The sequence below is a fragment of the Mesoplodon mirus genome, assembly GCF_964341445.2.
Source record: "Mesoplodon mirus genome assembly, chromosome: 15".
NCBI lineage: Eukaryota > Metazoa > Chordata > Mammalia > Artiodactyla > Ziphiidae > Mesoplodon > Mesoplodon mirus.
The window spans coordinates 13,495,161-13,511,281 of NC_138991.1; the positions used below are offsets into that span (position 1 = coordinate 13,495,161).

The 16,121-nt window shown below is 38.1% G+C and overlaps 1 protein-coding gene across 5 annotated transcripts in view; it reads right to left on the minus strand.

Moving 5' to 3' along the window:
* Positions 1 to 16,121, minus strand: part of NCOA3 (nuclear receptor coactivator 3) — a 126,500-nt gene that overhangs the window by 47,947 nt on the left and 62,432 nt on the right. For 4 of the 5 annotated variants that reach the window (XM_082643893.1, XM_082643892.1, XM_082643889.1 and 1 more), the window contains exon 2: positions 13,302 to 13,383. The exons of the other annotated variant lie outside the window; for it this stretch is intronic. The gene's annotated coding sequence lies outside the window, so the exon portion shown is untranslated. The remainder of the gene's footprint in view (positions 1 to 13,301; positions 13,384 to 16,121) is intronic. 5 annotated transcript variants of the gene reach the window in all.

Here is a 16,121-nt window from a genome sequence, read left to right on the forward strand (position 1 = left end):
ACAGAATCCTGAACGTAGACTGAAGGTATGGTGGATATGGTTTGTGAAGGCAACAAAAATAAGCTAGGATTGCCTGGGGCAGGGAGAGGGGGACACATGAAGGGCACCAAAAAAAACAAAAAGAAAATTTCCCACTCAAGATGCAAATTGTAGGCTAAAATTCCCAAGTGGATTTAAAAACTGGACTAAGAAAGATGACCAAGAAATGCATCGATTCCAAAAGATGGCTTCGCCACCCAATAAAATGAAATCTTGAAGTAAGTTTAAAATAAATGTTTACAGGACTTACCTGGTGGCCCAGTGGTTAAGTATCCGCCTGCCAGTGCAGGGGACACGGGTTCGTGCCCTGGTCCGGGAAGATCCCACATGCCGCGGAGCAACTAAGCCCGTGCGCCACAACTACTGAGCTTGCCCTGTAGAGCCCACGAGTCACAACTACTGAGCCTGCGTGCTGCAACTACTGAAGCCCACATGCCTAGAGCCCATGCTCTGCAACAAGAGAAGCCCGCACACTGCAACAAAGAGTAGCCCCTGCTCACCGCAACTAGAGAAAGCCCGTGCACAGCAATGAAGACCCAAAGCAGCCAAAAATTAATTAATTTAAAAATAGAGATTATTTTTTAAAATAAATAAATGTTTACAATCCTTAATGAGATAAAAAATCAACAGCCATGAAAACATACATATAAAGAAATATAATGTGAAAATAATGAATTATAAAACTTCATAAATTATTAAGTACAAAAAAAGATGGTATTGCCCATTATCTGAGCACCAAATATCTGAACTCTGAATAGATGTGGTTAGCATGGGATACTTAAACCCATATCCGAAACAAAACTCAGTAGATGGGATTAATTCCTAGACTGGACACAACACACACACACACACAATATCAGCGAACTGGAAAATAAAACTGATGAAGCCAACCAGAATGCAGCACAGTGAAGTAAAAAGGGGATATACCATCACCTTTACAAGGTTGCTGAAAGAATCTAAAAAACCACACACCGAAAAAATAACAAAAAACCTCAGTCGTGGGCAAATAGTAGACTTGAAAAATGGCTCCCTCAAGAATCTTATGATTTACAGACAGAAACAAAGTTATTCTAAAAAGAGAATTTTTTAAATAACTATGTCTACAACCCAAATAAAATCAGGAAACAATGTGTGTTTTCCAACTCCAATATTAGCTGAATAAACTTAAGAAAATCTAAACCTTGGGACCTAAAAGGAGATTAAAGAGATGTCTTTTGAGAAGCACTGAATTGTCAAAGATGCTAAGATCTACAAATACAGTTTTGGTAGTGGTCTTAAGCTGTTCTTACATAAACATTTCAAATATTTTCCTTAAACTTCTCTGATATTGTACATTTCTCTGTCAAAAGAATTTGTAGAAACAGTATCTTTTACTATAAAGGACACTTGGGTCACAAGTGCTTAAGGACAATTTCTTCTTTGAAAAATCACGTTAAAACTGATGATTAATTCCTCTGCAATTTTTTAAAATATAAAGACACTGGCAATTTAACTAGCCTAAATTTAAAATTGCATTCACTATTCATCATTCTTAATAAAATGGCTTCCTTTTCAACTGCCAGAAGGAAAATGGAAAGGGATGGAACTCGGGCTTCTTATACTTCAAATGGAATTGGGAGTTATTTAAGTAATGAAACATCTACAATTTACATGATACCTTCACACCACAAAACAGGCTCATCAAAAGCTGAAGTAAAAACTCTCATACACACAAAAAAATTAAATTTCAACTTACTTCCCAGGGCCTAGGAATCAAAGGCCTTATACTACTAAATCATGTCTGGAAATGAAAAGACAGTAGATTACAGCTGTGCATGGCCAATTTATCTTCTGAAGTCAAAGCATGTCTCCTGTTACCTTGCAGCAAGTCACTGTGATCTGCATATCAATATATCGAAGGGTTGCAGAATCTGAAACCTATTCCAACCATAAAAGGTGTTATTTTAATTAACAAACTTGCCAACACATTAGGAAGTTTGTAGCTCTATGCTAGAATTCTTTTTAAATTATTATCATGATCTCATTTTAAAGAAAACTTTAAAAGGTTAAGAACCAAGACTAAAAATTATTCAATTCCAATTCTGTTTATGGTCACCCTCCAGTAAAATAAAATAACTAGCTCTATAAAAATCTTTTTAAACAGAAGAATAATATGCTAGCAGTTGATATAGAAAAAAATTAATTTCTGTGATTCAGTTTTCTACATTAGAGCCAAATTTTAGAGTAAGGGAATGAAAGAAACGACAAATCACACATTATGTAACAAGAGTCCTACCTGGAATAATTAGGTACATTTTTACTTGTAATGATTGTTCAACTATGCAAGATAAAATTCTATGGAAGTGAATTAAATAACCTATACTTCTGATCTTTAGATGATTGTGGACTCACATCATATAAGCTTAATATATGAAGCTCATTAAAAAATGATACATGATGGAAAATATACTTAAATCTTAGGAACATATGTGGAACATGTGTGCACATGCAAAGCTTTCAAAGTCACTTTAAAATGTGAAAATGAGTAAGCCTGTTATCCTTGATAAATGTCAGCTGTCATGCACTCATGTCCAATACATACTATTTTTCACAAAGCAGAGTACCAGAAAAGGCAATTTTGAATCCACCAGCTGCACGTAATGGTTACGCATAGAAAATTCTATTCAAGGTCAGAAGTTTAGAGGTTTTCAATATCAACTTCAAAATAATGCAGGCTTTATATGTTAAATATTACACAGATTCCAAAACATATTCTTTTTAAAACAGTTTTTGAAAAGAAAGAGTCATAAGAAAGTAATTACTCTAAGAGTTTGGCACATGAGAGATAGGGCCATTTACGACAGTGATATAAAGAGGATTATTTGTATTTTTGGATCGTTGAGCTGATATTTAGGCCAATTATATTTCTTAACTAAGTTACAAAATTAAGTACTACAAGAGCTACATTATTACCAATCTGATGATTTTTTATGTCTGTATTTTCCAAGTCTAATAAAACTGTCCTTTTAACGAACCATGACTATGAACAATTACTACAACCTTATGTCCATCCATTTTTACCAAGAGCGGGGGAAAAAACAGTGATTAGATTAGTACATCAGTTTAGATAGTTTGTTGTTCGTGCCAAAGACGGATGTTACAACTTGAACAGTTTTCTCTACATATTCTGAAAGCTTCATCCTTAAAAGCAAACCAGCTTAACCATCAATTTTTTACTTTAATAACAGAACAAAACTATCAATAGGAATTTTCTTTTAAAAGCATCTCTGTATAGCATGTGACCTATGCTAAAAAAATATTATCTTCTAGAAGTATGCTGTTTCACCAACATTCAAACTATTTAAGCTTTCAAAATTATAAATGCACTGATATTCTCCTATATATCATCATAAAACTAGTGACCTCCACATTTTAAATATATCACTAGTAATCAATCTTCTTTACATAGAAGGAATCTCTTAAAAGTTTAAAACCTAAAAAGAAAATAAAAAAGGAGTGAGGGACTAAGTGTGGTCAGATTATCTCAAGTAAAATAACTTTGGCTTTTCCACTTAAAACCAAAGCACTTCATTAGCCCAAGACAGCAGATCCACCAAAATTATGGCTTTCTTAGTAATTTTTAATTGCTCTTATAAACTTGAGAGCAAAAATTGATTTCTGGGTGTACTGCTGTAAAATATCCATAAGTAACTCACAAATATTTAATGTACAAATAGAAAAGTGTGGATGGGTCTGGGTATAATTTTGAATTCTTTTTTTAAAGAATTAAGTCTTTTTGATATAATCTTTCTTGACAAATGAAGAAGATATGGTGCTGGAATTAATGTTAACCCTATAATTACAGGTTGACTACTTACTCTAACAAAGACTGGATAAGGCTTTCAAAAAATTGAGGTGAGTTTAATTAACATGTTATTGTTGAAACTCAGAAAACTTTGAGGTAGACAGCACACCTTCTGAGGTCAGTGTCATGAGAAAAGTAATCGTATTTTCCCGTAAAATTCCTTTATGGCATCATAGAACTCTTAGTATTCCTCAATACATCAGCTACATTCTTTAACAGCTTCATTAAGATATAATTCACATATCATACACTTAAGGTATACAATTCAATGGCTTTTAGTACATCCAGAGTCATACAATTGTCACCACAATCAATTTTCGAACATTTTAATTATTGTGAAAAGAAACCCAATACCCCTTAGCTGTCACTCCCCTAAGCCTCCCATTCCCCCCACCTTACAAAACCTCTTTCGCATCCCCACCCTAGACAACCACTAATCTACTGTACTTTCTGTCTCTATGGATTTACCTATTCTGGACAGTTCATGCAAGTGGAATCATACAACATCTAGTCCTTTGTGACTGGCTTAGCCGAAAAGCTCATCCATGTTGTAGCATTTATCAGTACTTCATTTCTTTTTATTTCTGAATAATACTTCATTATATAGATATACTTTATTCATCCATTCATCACTTGATGGACATTTAGGTTGTTTCCAAACTATGAATATACATACTGTTATTATGAACAGTTGGTACAAGTTTTTATGTGGCCACCTATATTCTTAAATGAGAAACCATGAGCACTAATGAAAACAACTTTTGATGATATATATAAAGAAGCCTCCAAAGATTGCTAGTCAACAGGAAAAAGGCCAGGTTCTTTAAATTTTTTTTAAGTGGAAGCAGTTGTACAATTTTTAACTATGATTAATATGCTAAGGGCTCAAATGGTAAAAGTGAACAACATACAAGAACAGATGGGTAATGTAAGCAGAGAGATGGAAACTCTAAAAAAGCAAATGTGAGTATTAGAAACGAAAATCACTAAGATAAATAAAGAATCCTTTTGATGGACAGAGCTGTGGTGGGGGTGGTGGAGGTGGATCAGTGAGCTTCAACACGCACACACATACACACACGCACCCACATACGCACATACACACACACATACAAACAGCATACACATACACACACATACACACATACTACACACACTCTCTCTCTCTCTCTCTCTCTCTCTCTCTCTTTCTGTCTCTCTTCCAAAACTGAAATACAAACAGGAAAAAGAAAAAGAACGGAATATCCAGGAACAGTAGAATAATTACAAAATAATATACACACAAGGGGGATTACCATTTATATGAAATTCAAGAAAAGGCAAACTATAGTGACTAAAAGCAGCCCAATGGCCACCAGCTACCAGTAGAGAGGACAGATTGTAGAGGGGCACAAAGGAACTTTAGGGAGTGGCAGAAGTGTTTTCTATCATGATTGTGATAATGGTTACATTTGTCAAAACTCATCAAATTGTAAATTTAAGGTTGGTGAATTTTATTGTATGTAAATTATACTTTTATAAAGTTGTTTAAAAATTAAGTACTTAAAAAGTTAGGTTAAGGAAAATCACAGTGCATACTGCAAATCCTGTGATAAACAATAAATGACTAGTATGAGATAAATTAGCTTATAAAACATAGGGCTATTTCAGCAAGAAAATTTACTTTCTTCTAAAGAAGTTCCACATGAAAAGTAAATTTATTACATCAGCAGTTAAAAATCAAGTTTATGTTTAAAAACTTTACAGCAGGGCTTTCCTGGTGGTGCAGTGGTTGAGAGTCCGCCTGCCGATGCAGGAGACACGGGTTCATGCCCCGGTCCGGGAAGATCCCATATGCTGCGGAGCGGCTGGGCCACGGTCGTTGAGTCTGCATGTCTGGAGCCTGTGCTCCACAACGGGAGAGGCCACAGCAGTGAGAGGCCCACGTACCGCAAAAAAAAAAAAAAAAAGATAACTGTGACTTCTGGGATAGAAGCAGGATGAGTTCATGAAGAAATACACAAGGAGTGGATACACCTAACAACCTTCCAGTTCTTAAGTTCAAGTAGCAAGTTCAGGGTGTTTTTCAAAGTATACTTGAGGGACTTCCCTGGTGGTCCAGTGGTTAAGAATGTGCCTTCCAATTCAGGGGATGGGGGTTCAATCCCTGGTCAGGGAGCTAAGATCCCACAGGCCGTGGGGCAACTAAGCCTGCGCGCTCTGGAGCCGCACGCTGCAACTAGAAAAGAGAAAACCCACACACCACAACTAGAGAGAAGCTTGCGTGCCACAACGAAAGATCCCACGTGCCGTAACTAAGACCCAACGCAGCCATAAAAATAAATAAAATAAAATAAAAATAAATAGAAAAACATTAAGTGGCACCCAATCCGATGTCCTCAAATTTCAGGGAAAAACATAAATACAAAAGTAAAAACTGAGTCTCTCTATTTTTCATGTCAATAATATTAACTGCATAGGTTTAATAAACATCTGTCAACCTATTTATCACAATAACTGGACAATCAAGTCCATATCATGAATGTCATAATTGAGATTAATTCTCATTTAATCAGGCATGACAAGCCCATCATTAGCAAGCAAAGACTTCAACACTTTATAAGTCAATACCTATGGGCCTGGTACCTATTCTTGGCTTATAGGGACTAGCCTCAAAAGTAGTCCAGAGACTTAGTAAATCTGAGGAACCGGGAGAGGAGATGACCTCACTCATATTTATAGGACTGCAAGTGAAATCTAGTAGAGTTTGTTTGGACTGGTTTCCTAGTCTCAAGATACAAGAACAAATAAAAGAGACTTTAGAAATGCAATCCTATATTCCTCAGGAAAACTTCCAGAGAGAAATTAATCCTCTGGTCTCAGAAGTTGTTCAATAAAATACGCTCAGGGACTTCCCTGGCGGTCCAGTGGTTAAGACTCCATGCTTCCACTGCAGGGGGCACGGGTTCGATCCCTGGTCAGGGAACTACTGATAAGATTCCCGCATGCTGCGGCCAAAAAAATAAATAAAATAAAATACGCTCAAAGAAGCTTATATGGTTAATAAAGACATCTTTCTGTACCTTTTTGCAAAGGATGAAAAGAGGCTTTTTTTTTTTTTAATGAACTCAAGAGTCAACTGTGGGACTTCTATTTTAGACCAAGAGAGAATAATAGGATTCATCCCACCATGAACTGAACAAATTATAAGAACAAACTATATTCAGATACCAGAGAACAAGCAGTGAAAACCTGTGGTCCCTGAGATCAGGAAAACAACTGGGAGTTGGGGGGAGATGGACCAATATGACAACATGAGCCCTACCACCAGCCAGGCTTCCTACCAGGAAGCAACAATTTTTCCAGATCACAGCACAAGGACAAGGAACCCAAACAGAGCCCAGCAATCTTGCTGAATGGACAAGATAATAACCAGAATTCAGGATGGCCAAGCTGGATATATTCTGCACGGCAGTTCCTCAGAGTGACTGACAAAATTGTAGGGACTAACAAACTGACCCTGAAATTTGTATCAAAAGATTTAGATTACCCAGAGCAATCATGGCAAAGAAGAAAAAGTTGAAAGACTCACATTACCTACTTTCAAACCTTACTATAAAAGCTGCAGGAATCAGGACAATATATGTGGGCATAAGGACTGTTATACAAATCAATGGCCAGAATAAAGACCAGAAATAGATCCTGATTTTATATATATGTATGTCTGTGTGTGTATATATATATGTATGTATATGTATTTATGTAACACACACACACACACACACACACACACACACACACAGAGTTAGATGATTAAGTTACCAAAAGCAATGCAGTGGGAAAAGGAGAGTCTTTTCAATAAATAACCATGGAACGGAATGTCAATATTTTTAAAAACTGATCCTCAATCCTTTCTTCACACCATATGCAAAAATTAAATCAAAATGGATCACAGACCTAAATATGAAGCTAAAACTATAGAAGTTCTACAAGAAAACAAAGCAGAAAAATCTTCATAACCTTACAATAGGCAAAGATCTCTTAGCACATTAAAAAAGGATTAACCATAAGAGAAAAAAATTGATAAATCAAGAAAATGAAAAGGGAAGACAAAGGCCAGAAGAAAATACTCTCAAAATATATCTTAAAAGGATTTGTATCCAGAACATTTTTTTTTTTAACTCATACAATAAGAAAACCACCCTATTTAAAAAATGGGCAGGGGCTTCCCTGGTGGCGCAGTGGTTGAGAGTCCGCCTGCTGATGCAGGGGACACAGGTTCGTGCCCCGGTCCGGGAAGATCCCACATGCCACGGAGCGGCTAGGCCCGTGAGCCATGGCTGCTGAGCCTGCACGTCTGGAGCCTGTGCTCCGCAACGGGAGAGGCCACAACAGTGAGAGGCCACAACAGTGAGAGGCCCGCGTACTGCAGAAAAAATAAATATAAAAAATAAATAAATAATGGGCAAAATTTGAACAGACACTTCATAAAAGAAGAGATATATGTGGAACTTGAACTCTCATATATTGCAGGTGGAATATAAAATGGTAAGCCACTTTAGAAAACAGTTTCAATTTCTTATAAAGATAAGCACGCACTTAACAGAAGACCCTGCAATTATACTCCTAGGTATTTACTCAAGAAGGAAAAACAAATCCAAACAAACACTTGTACTTTAATGTTCCTGGAAGCTTTATTCATAGCAGCCAAAAATAGGAAACACAATGGAATACTACTCAGCAATAAAAAGAAACTTCTGACACAAAAATGTGGATCCATCTAAAAAAACACGCTGAGGGAAAGAACTTTTACAGTGTGACTGTGGGGAAACAGGCTCTCTCACATACTGATGATGGGAATTCATATGGTATAATCCTTATAGAGTGTAATCTGACAATATCTAACAAAAACTACATATGCATTTACCCTTCTACCTAACAATCTCACTTCCAAGAATTTATCCTGAAGGTACACCCCCAACAATATGAAAATATATATTCATGAGGTTATTCGCTGCAACATTACTTTAATAGCAAAATAGTGGAAACAACCTAGATAATATCCATACATAGGAAACTGACTGAATAACCTACATGCACATAATGGAAACTATACATCTGTGTAAAAAATAAATGAGACTGGGGCTGGGAAAAGAGGCAGTGAGGAATTGGTGTTTAATGGGCACAGTTCTCAGTGTAGGGAGATGAAAATATTCTGGAGATGGATGGTGGGGACAGCTGCAAACTGTGAAGGGACTTAATGCCCCTGAGCTGCACACTTAAAAGTGGTCAGAATGGTGAGTTTTATGTTATGTGAAGTTTACCATGATTTTTAAAAATGAATGGGAAAGATCCCTTTGGCATGATATGGCATTACTTCCAGGAGGTATCAGTAAGTGAAAAGAGCAAAGTGCAAAAGAATATACATAGTATGCTACCTTTTGTGAAAACAAAAAAAAAACTGAACATATTATACATATATCTGCTTGTCATTACAAAAAGAAACACAGGGAAATACTTCAGAAAACACTGAAGATAGTTTCCTCCAAGAATGGGGAAAATGGGGTAGAAAGGATACAGAAGGGAATGTGTATCTTCTGTAAAATTTTGACTTTGGAAAATGTGTTCATATTCTACATAATCAAAACATAACCAATCAGAATGGGAAGGAGCATTTTAAAACAAACTGAAACTCAAGCATACAAATAAATGAATCTCATTTCATGTCAAACAAATACCATAACTACATTATGCAGAAAGTAAGGGTGGGAAATAAAACTGGGGAAGGAAGGGAAGGTAGGAGGAGGGAGGACTAATTCAAGTAATTTAAGAATACAGGATTTTACATCTGAAACTAACATAACATTGTAAATCAACTCTACTCTAATAAAAAGTAAAAAAAGAAATACAAATATGCAAATCTTACAAAAGTGGGGGGGGGGCACTTCCCTGGTGGCACAGTGGTTAAGACTCTACACTCCCAATGCAGGAGGCCTGGGTTCAACCCCTGTTAGGGAACTAGATCCCACATGCATGCCGCAACTAAGAGTTCTCATGCCACAACTAAGGAGCCTGCCTGCCGCAACTAAGGAGCCCGCCTGCCACAACTAAGACCTGGCAAAAACAAATAAATAAATTAAATATAAATATAAATCAATCAATCAATAATTTAAAAAGAATACAGAATTTACTCTCAGTCTTGGGCAAGACGGTTATGGGGAAGTGGAGAACTATATACAAATTCTTCACTCACTTTAAGTAAGTTTGTTTACTGTAGTGAAATGGTCAAGCAATTCTGAAATTATTTTAGATGTATTATAGGATAGAGCAAAAGAGTAAATGTACTGACAATGTTGGGAACCAGAGTTCTCATGGCATAAAAACGAACATAAAGGGACTTCCCTGGTGGTGCAGTGGTTAAGAATCCGCCTCCCAAGCAGGGGACATGGGTTCAATCCCTGGTCCGGGAAGATCCCACATGCCGCAAAGCAACTAAGCCCATGCCCTACAACTACTGAGCCTGCGCTCTAGAGCCCGCTAGCCAAAACTACTGAGCCTGTGCCCTAGAGCCCAAAAGCCACAACTACTGAGCCCGTGTGCTGCAACTACTGAAGCCCGTGCACCCTAGAGTCCATGCTCTGCAACAAGAGAAGCCACCACAATGAGAAGCCTGCACACCACAACGAAGAGTAGCCCCCGCTCGCCGCAACTACAGAAAGCCCGCACGCAGCAACAAAGACCCAATGCAGCCAAAAATAAATAAAATTTTTTTTTAAAAAAAAGGACATAAAAATATGAAATGAGAGGTGCAAAGAAAGAACCCTGTAGATGTGGAGTGAAACTGGACATACTGACAAACTCATGATTTCTAAACTACATATATTCATGTTGCTATGAACGTGTATATACGAACAAGTATGTTTATGTGTGTACGTGTATAGACATTCATATATTTTCTAGCTGTGTCACTGTAAGGGTCAAGAAGAGAAGACAACCCAGAAGCAACAAGGAACACCTACCCTCCACCACCCAGGGATCTTGGTCTCTAATACTATTCTCCACAAGGACACAGGAGCGTGATTAAAAGAGCTCCACTGGGAATGGAATGAGAAAATGACCATTTTGGAACCATTACGGTAAAAAATTAGATCAGACAAGAATCATCAATGAATGCTAAATCTAGGGCAAATTGTGACGAGAACTGTGGTACCAGCACTGTCTCCCCCACAGACTGCTAACTGCTTGCAAAAGAAGGAAAAAAAACTATACAGTGGAGAAATCTGGCAACACCTTGGCCAAGTGATCAAAATTAACATCCCAATGAGGGACAGAAGACACCATGTGCCTCCAGAAGTTGTGCATCTTTCTCGGGGGATCACATCACCTATGCAGTATTCCAGCCAAGAACGCATAACCACATTCTAATTGCAAGAAAACTTCAGACAAACAGAAAATGAAGAACATTCTAATAAGGGAGGGGAAGGGTTGTGTTCTTCAAAAATGTCAATGTCATAAAAGACAAATAAAGGCTATGGAAATATACCAGGAAAAGGGAGGCTAAAGAAAAATAATAACTACATGCAGTATCTAACCCGAGACTGGTTTCTGTTACAAGAAGCAAGGGAAATGCTGTGAGTGACCTTATTAGGTCAACTGACAAAATTGGAATATTTCGTCTGGATGCAATAGATTTGTATCGACATCCATTTATGAAGCTCATAACTATACAATGGTTATATGAGAGAATGACCCTATAAAGCAGAAGTATTAGGGGAAAGAAGCACACTACATATAACATACCCTCAAATAGCTCAGAAAAGAGAGAAAGAGAGAGAAGGAAAGAGTAAAAGCACACATGAATGCAAATAATAAAACCAGACAGTGGATTTGGCTAAAGAATATCTTGATGTTTTTCATACTCTTATTTTTGTAACTTTTGTAAGTTGGAAAGTATTTCCAAATAAAGGTTTTTTTTAAGATAAATACTATGGAGATAGTTCTCTACTATGTTCAGAATATAATGGGTATATACCATAATTAATTGAAGGATTTTATAGGGAAATAGCAAGAGCTGAGGATGGAGGCTTAGATAAATTCCCAAAGGACTGTTTCAAATACAAGAGAAGGGAGTTTGTACTTCTTTTTTTTCTGTAAGCCAGGGACCAGTAGCACAAAGCTTAGAACAGAAAAGAGGCTTGGTTAAAGGGGTATATTTAAGAAAATTTTCTAGCAAACTTTCAAGTAGGTAGAAACACTACAGATAAGAAGCAGTTAAGGGACATTTGGACAAACACAAGCATGAAATTAAGGGGTCTTGGCCTAGGAAGCTAAGATTGGTAACAGAAAGTTGAACAAATACAGGGACATGAAAACAGAAAACCAGATAAGACCTGTTTACTAAATATATCAAAGGGGGGTAGGATTCAAAGATGACTCACATTTCAAGCCTAGCTAACCAAGAGAATAATAATGTTACCAGGGCTTCCCTGGTGGCGCAGTGGTTGAGAGTCCGCCTGCCGATGCAGGGGACACGGGTTCGTGCCCCGGTCCAGGAAGAGCCCACATGCCGCGGAGTGGCTGGGCCCGTGAGCCATGGACGCTGAGCCTGCGCGTCCAGAGCCCGTGCTCCGCAACGGGAGAGGCCACAACAGTGAGAGGCCCGCGTACCGCAAAAAAAAAAAAAAAACAATAATGTTACCAACAAAAAGAAATTTAACTAGCTAAGAAAAGCATAACCACTTTCTTAGCTATCAGACAACTTTTCTATTCTCATTTTTCCTATTCTGATGCAATAATAAAAGTCAGGAGAGGAGGTTAGATGAAATGTTGCACACCAGCACAAGCAATCCAGTGAAACTGGTCTTCACAAGGTGAAATAGTCAAAATGGGTGGGGCTGATTCAGATTCTGACTATGTGCCATCAAAATATTCACACATAGGGCCTCCCTGGTGGCGCAGTGGTTGAGAGTCCGCCTGCCGATGCAGGGGATACGGGTTCGTGCCCCGGTCTGGGAGGATCCCATATGCCGCGGAGCGGCTGGGCCCGTGAGCCATGGCCGCTGGGCCTGCGCATCCGGAGCCTGTGCTCCGCAACGGGAGAGGCCACAACAGTGAGAGGCCCGCATACCGCAAAAAGAAAAAAAGAAAAAAAAAAAAAAAAAAAATATTCACACATAAGGAAACAGTGGGCAGGTGATAGTGTCTCATATTAAACCGTAACATACAGTTCCGACCCTTCCCCCAAAATTTATGTTTGTATATAGAATACACATATATATTCACTCATTCCAAGTCCCTTCATTCAACTAATAGTATTATTAAAGAGGAAAGCATGACACATAAAATAAGCTTACGATTAAACCATAAATCAAGAAGAGGGCAGTACCTTCAGAGGGTAAAGTCAGAAAATTACAAAAGATCCAAAGTAAAACTGAATTACCTGGCTAACCAGTCAGATGATGTTCAAGTAGGAGTTTATTTTTATTGGTCTCTGACTCCACTGTTCAGCAAGTATTTTGATCCTGAGGACAAAAAGAAAAGAAAAGAAAAGAAAAGGGTGTTGATTTTTATTGCCCTTTCTTTATATAAGTACTATTATTAATCACACACAAAATAACTTTTCCCACCTTTCCCTTCCCTGGACATAAGAAACAAACAATAACAACAAAACGCTATCAAGTATAAGGCCTCTTCCTGGGAATTTGAGCTTGATACCTTATTTTGCCATATATTACTACTTATGCTAAAAAAAATTTTTTTAAATAAAAATCATGCAGGGCATACAAAATACAGTCTGTCACAGTTTGTAAACATGGATAACACAAAGTGGAGATAAAGGAGATCACCTTCAAGTCCTGAAAAGTGATGAAACCAGCTGGGTAATTTGAACTTGGGACATTCCCACCAGTCCAAAAGGAATGTTCAACAAATTAACAATTTAAAATAATATAGGACTTCCCTGGTGGCGCAGTGCTTAAGAATCTGCCTGCCAATGCAGGGGACATGGATTCGAGCCCTGGTCTGGGAATATCCCACATGCCGCGAAGCAACTAAGCCCGTGTACCACAACTACTGAAGTCCGTGCACCTAGAGCCCGTGCTCCGCAACAAAAGAAGCCACCACAATGAGGCCCATGCACCACAACGAAGAGTAGCCCCTGCTCACCGCAACTAGAGAAAGCTCGCACACAGCAATGAAGACCCAATACAGCCATTAATTAATTAATCGATTAACTGATTAATCGATTAATTCATTAAATATAAATGTCCTGTCAGAAGCTAATTAAATACTGAAGTTCAAAAAAGATAAATACCCACCAGATGGATGGATAAAGCAAGCAAGGAGAAGGGTAAAACAAAAAAAAGCCCTGGGTATTTTCTTCCCCTCTAGGAAAGGGTGCATCATTTGAGTCACCAACAAAAAATAATTTTAAATGGGAGACAGGTAAGTGAGGGGCAGTTCAAAATAAACTGCAATAAAAACATGAACATAAAGAACAGCAGACTTTGCACTTGAGGAGATGTGGAGCAGGCTCTAGTGCAACAAAAAAGTGAGCCAATAAAAACATTCAACATCACCTTATGATTTTCCAAAACTATCAATAAAGCAACAATCTAACTATTGCTAATTCTAGAGATATCTATAAAGACAAGAACCATAACTATGCCCTTAAATTAATAGCATTCATGCTGGAATTGGCAGGTCTGTTGAGAAAGGATGGAAGAAAAAAATGATATATTCACAAGTTCCGAGTAACAAATACATCACAGCCATGGCCAATCCGCATGTAGCATATAGAAGACAACCAACCACAATCTAGCTGCATGATGTGAAGGGTCTGCTGCACTTTTGAAACTCAAAGGTGCGAAAATGGGGGTTGAGGATGGAAGGATATCACATTATACTGTGGATCACAAAGGGAAGAGAGGAAAATCCAGGTAATATATCAGTGCCATACAATTAAAGTTATAAAAGGAACTGATAAATCTAGTACCAGGTCTATTGATAAGCACAGTAGTCTCTAGCTTATAACTGATATACATGCCAGAAGTAAGGTGGTTCTCTTGGACTACATCTTCCAACCCACAATAGTATAGCTAGTTGTTAGCATAATGGCTAAAGGGCAGAAGCTTCAGAGCCCACCAGATCTAGACTCAACCAACTCCCAGCTCTTTCACTTACTGGTTAGGTACTCCTGGGTCAAGTAAAGACATCTTTGAGCCTTAGATTTCTCATCTTAAAATGGCTATCACACCTCCTAAGGCTCTTGTGAACATTAAGTGAAAATGCTTAAATTACTTATTAGTACCTAGTATATAAATGCTCAATAAATAAAAACAATTATTAGCCAAACAAGACTATCTGACACATAATATGACAAGAATTACCAAGCACAGTGAAATTAAAAAATAGGAGAAAACACAATCATCAGTTTTAGTTTTTAAATGAATTCAATGTTTTATAACGTGAATTTTTTTTATTTTTATTTTATTTATTTATTTTGGCTGCATCGGGTCTTAGTTGTGGCCCGCGGGATCTTCATTGTGGAACACAGGATCTTTAGTTGTGGCACGTAGACTTCTTAGTTGTGGCACGCATGCAGGATCTAGTTCCCCGACCGGGGATCAAACCCAGGGCCCCTGCATTGGGAGCATGGAGTCTTACCCACTGGACCACCAGGGAAGTCCCTATAACTTGAATTTTTATATCCAATTTAATTAGAGGACAGTGAAGGGGGAAAAGGTAGGCAGAAGTCCTGTAAAGAAAATCCAAGGTTTTCTGGCCCTAATTTTAAATCAAGTTTCATTTCAGAAATGTTTTTTTTGTTTTTGCTTCTTTTGGGGGGGGCTAACGGGGGTCAGTGGGGTGGCATTAGTACCTAAGAACAAGAGGGGTGGGAAGGAAAAGGAAGTAGAGTCAGAATGTACCTAGTACCCTAATGACTGACCCGGGAAACAAGTCTGCTGCCTAACGTGAAAGGTTGGCGAGAGAGCCTACATTAATACTCAAACACTGTCATACTGCTGGTGAGAACTATCCAAAGGAGTGCTGACCCAGCCAATCTGTACCCAATAACCCCCAGGACCCAAAGGAACACAGTCTACAAAATTCTCCTCTCCCTGGAAGTATGCAGTTGGATTAGAGAGGTCCCCAAATAGTTAAAAGATCAATGACTGGCCTGCCTACCAGGAACCTGCAAGGAGCAGATGGTCTAAAAAGTACTATAGGGCTTCCCTGGTGGCGCAGTGGTTGAGAGTCG